Source organism: Pongo abelii, chromosome 11, assembly GCF_028885655.2.
Source record: "Pongo abelii isolate AG06213 chromosome 11, NHGRI_mPonAbe1-v2.0_pri, whole genome shotgun sequence".
NCBI classification, from domain to species: Eukaryota; Metazoa; Chordata; class Mammalia; order Primates; family Hominidae; genus Pongo; species Pongo abelii.
In genome coordinates this window covers 38,294,668-38,302,681 of record NC_071996.2, presented here as the reverse complement: position 1 = coordinate 38,302,681, position 8,014 = coordinate 38,294,668, and positions in this window count along the sequence as shown.

Genomic DNA, 8,014 nt, shown 5'->3' with positions numbered 1-8,014 from the left:
GCCAGAACTCTGGGCCTCGCCAGCGTTTACGAGTTGTCTGCCTCCCTCCGCCACTTCCACCCACCTACCGCCTTTGTTCCTTTCAGTTGGCCGCGAGGCCCTCGCTTGCCTTTTGGCTGGTATGAGATCACTGGCGGCGGGCTTGGTCAGTCCTTCCCACCCGCTCCCCTCACTCTCAATTAAGCACTGCGCATAAAATCCCAGGCCTATTCAGTCATCTCTTCTTATCTCTTTCTCAACCATCCCCCCAACCCCCATCCCTCTCTCTCAAGTTTCTAAGGCTGCCGTTGCTAGGGAACTCAAACCTGAGGACTGAAGGGAGGTTTTCTACGATGTCTGCCAAACTCCCAAAACTCAGAAAGCGGAGGCAGCACAAAGTCTTTGGGATTCCCCAAGCGCTGAAAAGAGTTACATGTAACTCAACGCCCTCTACCCCATAACCTAGTGTTCAGCAGCATGTTTGGATTCCGGGAAATTCAGCGGTGAAGTGGGAAAAGAGATTTCAAATCACACTAAGAAGCAATTGCTCCTAATGTAAAAGCTGGAAGGGATCTCCTCTCAAAGGAAAAACATCCCAAGGTATGAGTTTATTTTTCTTCAACAGTGTAACATGGACAAAGAGTGTTCTTACATCAGCTATTTCATAGAAATCCTTACTTAATGAGGGAGGAATGCATGAAGATAACAATATGCTATCTGGCTTTTTAAATACTAATACCAGGCTTTACATTGTGGCTCACGCCTGTAATCCCAACACTTTGAGAGGCCCAGGTGGGAGGATTGCTTGAGCCCAGGAGTTCGAGACCAGCCTGGGCAACAAAGTGAGACCCCTGTCTCTACAAAAAATAAAAATAAAATTAGCCAGTTATGGTGACCTGAGCCTGTAGTCCCAGCCACTATAGAGGCTGAGGCGGGAGGATGGCTTGAGCCCAGGAGTTTGAGGCTGCAGTGAGCCTTGATCTCTGCAGTGAGCCATGATCATGCACTCCAGCCTTGGTGACAGAAGACCTCTAAAAAAATAAATACTATTACCATTGTGAAATGCCTCCTCAGCTGGTCCCCAAGTGCGGGCTCCACTCACAGCGCCATCCGCAGGCCAGGGGTGGGAGTGCATGCTGGCTACAACCAGTGTGGGAATCCAGGTCTACCTGGCTCCTGCAGCCTTCTGCCATCTCTTTGTGTTTCTCCGATTATTCCCTCTACCCTCCGTATAATATTCTGTTAAAACCTAGGCATAGGGCTGGCCATGGTGGCTCACACCTGTAATCCCAGCACTTTGGGAGGCTGAGGCAGGTGGATCACCTAAAGTCAGGAGTTCGAGATCAGTCTGGCCAACATGGCAAAACCCTGCCACTACTAAAAATACAAAAATTAGCCAGGCGTGATGGTGGGCGGCTGTAATCCCAGTTACTTGGGAGGCAGAGGTGGGAGAATTGCTTGAACCCGGGAGGCAGAGGTTGCAGTGAGCCGAGATCATGCCACTGCACTCCAGCCTGGGTAACAGAGCAAGACTCTGTAAAAAAAAAAAAAAGAAAGAAAAAAAAAGAAAAAAACACCTAGTCACAATGAAGTAAGGCAGGCCATGAGAGGGATTCAAACCATACATTGTAACTTATTGTTAATACACAATTCATATTATGAGGGTGGCAGGGAGAAAGTCAAACCTGTATACCTTTCCTCTATTTTAACTTTTTTAGTTGGTCAAGGCTAAACTCCAGTTACCATAAATCAGTCAAGCAAGGGTGATGTGCAAATATTTGTCAACCAACGTGGCACAAGCACTGACCCATCAGAACAGATGCCCTACGGAGGGGCCTGGACCCTGGCTGGTAGCCGGCATGAGCACAATCCAGCTGAACAACACTCCTGATACCCACTGAGATCACAGCCCCATACTGGGCAATTGCTGGGCTTCAAAGGGAAGCCCAACAGGCAACACATTGTCTTCTCCTCAAGATATTTACCTTTTGGGTAAAAAATAACTAAAACTAGCATACATGAAATGATACCAAATATTAGAAGAAAATAAAATTTACTTCATAGCTTGGCATTTTCTCATTAATAATAATAGCTAAACTTTCACAACAACCCTATGAAATTATTAGTATTATTATTACCCCCCATTTACATATATGGAAACTGAATCACTACAGACTTCTTCCCCCAGCTTTGGTATATGTAGGATAGATGGAAAAAGAAGAGGAAGACACTTATTAACCGCTGCAGTGTTTCAGGTGCAGTTCCAGGCAAGATGGGCCATGTCTGCAAATGACCACATTGTAGAAACATAGATTTAGCAGGTATGTGTAGGACAAATAGGAGGAAGAAAAGCTGTGATCAAGAGCACTAATTAGGAGAAGATTGGAAGAGTCTAGATCAAAAATTATAGGAAGGAAACTAAGGGAATCATAGTAAACTAGTTTCAGTTATCTAGCAAACTCAAGGGAGTAAAAACAGAATGCTTTGAGGGAAAAGAGAAAAGAATGTCAGGGCTATAGGGGATCCCTGGGAGGAGGGGATCCAAGCCTCAACCACAGAGTGGCAGTTGGGTAATAAGGCCTTCCTTCAAGACAAGCAGATGAAGAAAGGAAAGAAGTGATGTAAGAGGCACTTGGGAAAGAATCTTAGCCACTGATTTGTGAGGGGGATGAGACAGAGGAGTAAAAGTGGTGGAGGTTTTAAACATGCAGAAGTTTGTTATAATCAATAGCTAAAGCGCTAACTCATCTCTGAGTAGCTTACCAGCAGAAAAACTGAACAAATGAATAAATATTAAATTACTTTATGTTATGCAAAACAGTGCTAGGCACACAGTAGTAGCCAATTGAGTATTTATTAATTGCTTAAATAAATTGAGGAACAAAGATATGTGCCAATCCTAAACTTTTCTTCAAATCGATGTGCTTTCAGCTTCTGCCCTGGGTGCAAGGCATGGAGGTACAATAGAAAGAAGCAGAAGACTTTGGTTTGTACCCTGGTTCTGGCTGTAACTTGCATGTAACACCTTAAGGTCATTTCATTCCTCTGTTCTTGGGTGTCCTTGCCTGTCGAATGCTGAGGCTGGACTAAATAATCTAAACTATGAAAATCCAAATTTTACAAACATATATCCACCCAAAGTACTTGAAGAAAAGTGAAGCATTTTGCACTGAACAGAGCTTGGCAATTTTCTCCAAAGGCAATAGAAATACATCTGACTAAATGGTGAAGGAGATGATTATAGGCTCTTTTCCTATAAGAATCCTGGCAATTTTCACACTCTTGGAGGGACTTTCCCATCAATTTTGATTCCCATGATTTCACACTCATGGAAATTTCCTCAGAGAAGTAGTTTCTTTGGCAACTTCACGCTCATGATCATCATAGCATCAATAGGAGTGACGCAGACATGTCAGCAGGAGAATAGGCCTCTTCTGAGCAATAGGAAAAGGCTCTGTCTCCTTTTGTTACCAAAAAAATAAATACAGAATACACAAAAGATTTTTACCACACTTGTCACATATGGTGCCATAAGTGGAAGATAAAGCTAAAATAATCTCCATAAAACAAAGGCTTTGTGTGTGTTTCAAAGACATTTTATGTTGCATAACATGGAATTAACTCTAGCTCTTTGAGCATTACATATATATGAGTATTAATGCTCATATATGAGCATTATATATATATGTGTGTGTGTGTGTGTGTGTGTGTGTGTAATGCTCAAAGAGCTGGAGCTAATATATTCTGAAATGCAAACATATTGAATTCTTCCTTATGCTTCCCCTCCCAGGAAAACAGGATGCCACTTAAAAGACTGAAAAGAAACATTGTTTGGGGAGAGCTTATCTATAAACAATGAGTTGTCCTCAATAATAAACAGTTCCACCAAGTGGTACCCGTGGTCACATTCACTATGCCTTGGTTTGGTATATGTTGTACTAAAATCTTGACTTAGCTTTGATTTACTATTGTCTGTTTAGTTGCATGTTCTTCTGATTGTGGTCCCTGGATCAGCAGCAACAGCATCATCTGGGAGTTGGTTGAAACACAGTATCTCTAGCTCTACCCAGGCCTATTGCAGCAGAATCTGCCTTGTAAAAAGACCCCCAAGTGATTTTTACATTACTACCAGAAATAGACTGCTCTAGTCTACAACACCCCCTCTATCAGAGATAATGTTCAAAAGTGGCTTGATTATTTTGAAATGGCATTTTCCTTTCTGGGGAAAAAACTGTAGAAATCATTGGCTACATTGGTCAAAAATGGCACTAGTACTCTAGTGACAGAGAACAGTGAAATATAGCATGCTATCATTAGTATAAGAAAATGCCAACAGACACCTGTGATCAATGAGGCTTGCATTTGTGGTAATTTTGGGACTCCTCCATCCACATTCTCTTGACCCAGCCTTCCTATGACCAAATGTTCACTTTTGCAAGATGGCTGAGGTTAAGAGTGCAATCTGGCCACAGAAAGGAGAAAAGCTTGCTGACCCATGCTGACCTCTGACCTTGACCTCATTAGCTAACCAAATGAGCTAACCAGCCATGGACATCAGAGAGCATTATGTGTTGATTGAGCCAAAGCATAAGAAGGACCAGTAAAAGATCAGTCATAAAGACATTTCTACCTTGATCATCTATACTTATTAAAACGATATGAGGAGCACATATGCGATTTCTTTTCTATCTTCCTGCATTTTTCCCCATTGTACAGCAGGACTTGAAGACAACAAAAGGTTCTTTTCTTTCATAGCTCTCTACTCTTTTCCTTCAAAGTAATTAAATTGTAATTATAAATTTATTCTTGTCTTTATTCATTTGTGATAGTCTCTACCACTAAAACCTCTAAAGGCAGAGATCTTCTTCCTCTGGTTTGTCATCTATACCGAGCACTTATCAAGATCTCCAGTGCCCAGTAGGAGTTCAAGAAACATTTGCTGAGTAACGGACTAAATGAATAAATGAGTGAATAGTGGGTCAGAGCTCTAAAACCAAATCTACCAAAACTATCCTCTAACATTCAAGAAGCATTGAATATTCTATTATGCTAGGGATTGGATATACAAATTTGCCCTTCCTTTTTTCCACATTCTTGTGGAAAAGATAGATTTATAATAATATTAACAGCTAATATTGTAGTCACTGCTCCAGGCACATTACACATATTAACCTTGATCCCAACAGCAGCTCTAGGAGACATTATCTCCATTCTGTAGTCTGAGCCACAGAAAGGTTACGTAACTTGCCCAAGGCCACACATCTAGTACCTGTATGTGAATGCAGGCTGGCTGGCTCCAGAAGCCATACTCTTAATAAGGCACGTTGGTTACTTGCCTTCCAATAAGCCAGCAGCGACTGGATATCATGAGAAGCGGTCAAAGAAGTAGACACAGGATCTAACGAAGCAGAGAAGGGACAACTGGTTCCAAACCCAGCCTATGCTCTTCAAACAAATAATCAAAAGTGAGCACTTGCTGCCAAGGAAGAATTCCCTGGCACGGTCTGTGTGGTGGCTGCAATGCGCAGCATGGTGTTCCTTGGGGTTGGAGTCAGCCTGCCGGAGGGTCAATTTCATCTTTCCTCAGCTTGCTCTTTTCAGCCTTAGTAGCAACAGAGATCCCAGTCCAATAAAAACGTGTATTAACCTAACTGTGAGTTTGAGGCAGGAAGCAAGCTCTGGCTTCAACAGTTTAGTGGATTCAGAGGAAGCTGGAACAGGATATCGATGACATCCAGATTCAGAACTTAGGGCACAAGAGGATAATCACATACCCAGGCACAATGCGTATAACTGTTTTCCCTCTTGGCCATCTCTCTACCTTTATTCTTCCTTTGTCCCCCGGCCAGGGAGGGACCTGTCTCCTTCAGTCTTAACATACATTAGGGTCCTTCAAATGGAATCACTTCCTTTAATTCCTGATAGGTTATGAGCGTGACCTCTGGTTCCGCCTCATGTGTTTCAAGCTGAGATACCATCAGAAATCACATTTCCCTTCCAGGGCTTCACAAATTACTCTGGTGTGCAGATGACATAAAAATATACTCTCAGTTCCTCGAAGTAGTTTAACAGAATTTGAAATTTGGGGGAAATTATACACTGTGGCGCAATTTTTAAATAACTTGCTTAAACCAGTTAAGTTGAAAAAGGAAGATGTCATTTAATTCAAGTCTTCTCGAAGGCAACTATCTTTGAGTAGCTCCTTGGTCACTGAATCCATAACTCTGGGACCTTTTTCTAAGGAATAAGTTATAAGAAGTAAAATAAAAGAAATCTTTCACTAAATTAAAACTTACTTGAGTCCAGGCACAGTGGCTCACGTTTGTAATCTCAGGACTTTGGGAGGCCAAGGCAGGAGGATCACTTGAGCCCACGAGCTTGAGACCAGCCTGGGCAACATAGTGAGACCCCATCTCTACCAAAACAAAATTTTAAAGAAACATTTTTAAAGTTACTTGATATAGTCTTGGTCCATTTTATGTCTTTTTACCTTCTGCCTCCTTTTTTGGTTAATTGTACCTTTCAATGTGTTTTATTTGTTTATTTTCCTATTCCTTTTGTACTTAAAAGGTACTTGCATTTTTTATTCAAAAGAAAATCTCTCTTACAGCATTTCCACTTACCCTTTGGGGTTTGGTTGTACTTCCTCCTTCCCCTTCTTTTTCACCAGCCCCTCCCAAATTCTTTGCCTCTAAACTTCTGTCTATTTGCTTGCTTCTCCCACCACCAAATTTATCTTATTTCTCTCTCCCTTACATGCCTGGATGGCACAAAATGAACAGTATAAGGTGATAGTATTTTTCTGTGTGCTGTTAAATTTATTTGCATTTTTTCCTGTCTGTGCATATATTATCACAGAACTTAGTCATTCCTTGGAAAACATTACCAATGACTTGCAACTCAATACTAACAATTTCTATGATTCCCATCGTTATAGAAATATACCAGCTATAGCCATATCAAGTGCAACTGATGACCAGGGTGAAGGCTAGGTAGTGGTGAGTATTCTCTCCTTCCAAGTCAGTGCGCTCCCTGTAGTGGCCTGGGTGAAGGCGGCCATTTAAGTAAGGGGCACACAGAGTGGGAATGGGGTAGGATGCAATGGTAGTAAATATTTTTATTAGAAACCATTCTGTTGGGCCAGCCACAGTGGCTCACGCCTATAACCTCAGCACTTTGAGAGGCCAAGGAGGGTGGATCACTTAAGACCAGGAGTTTGAGACCAGCCTGGCCAACATGGTGAAACCCCATCTCTACTAAAAATATAAAAATTAGTCGGGCATGGTGGCTCTTGCCTATAATCCCAGCTGCTTGGGAGGCTGAGGCAGGAGAATTGCTTGAACCCAGGAGGCGGAGGAGGTTTCAGTGAGCCGAGATCGTGCCACTGCTCTCACCCCAGCCTGGGCAATGAGCAAGACTCCATCTCAAAAAAAAAAAACAAGAAACCATTCTGTTGATCTCATTTGCCCTGCGTGGCCTGACAGAAGAAACTGAGAGCTTTAAACTTGACATGAATAACCACTTACTTATGATTTTCCAGCCATGTCTACTTTCTGAGTAACTGAAATACTTTTCTGTTCCTGATTTTGGATAGGCAGTACTTTCAATGTGCCACTGTCTGACATACACAAAAAATAATTTGAAAACTCAATACAATTAGGTAGAAGTATAAATGCAGTCATGTAATGTTTTATTATTAATACCTTATGCAGCACAGAAAGAATGGTTCAAATACTTTTTTTTTTTTTTTTTTGAGAGGGAGTCTCACTCTGTTGCCCAGGCTGGAGTGCAGTGGCACAATCTCGGCTCACTGCAACCTCTGCCTCCCAGGTTCAAGTGATTCTCCTGCCTCAGCCTCCCAAGTAGCTGGGATTACAGGCGCCCACCACCACGCCTAGCTAATTTTTTGTATTTTTAGTAGAGATGGGGTTTCACCATGTTGTCCAGGCTGGTCTTGAACTCCTGACTTCATATGATCCACCCGCTTTGGCCTCCCAAAGTGCTAGGATTACAGGCATGAGCCACTGTGCCCAGC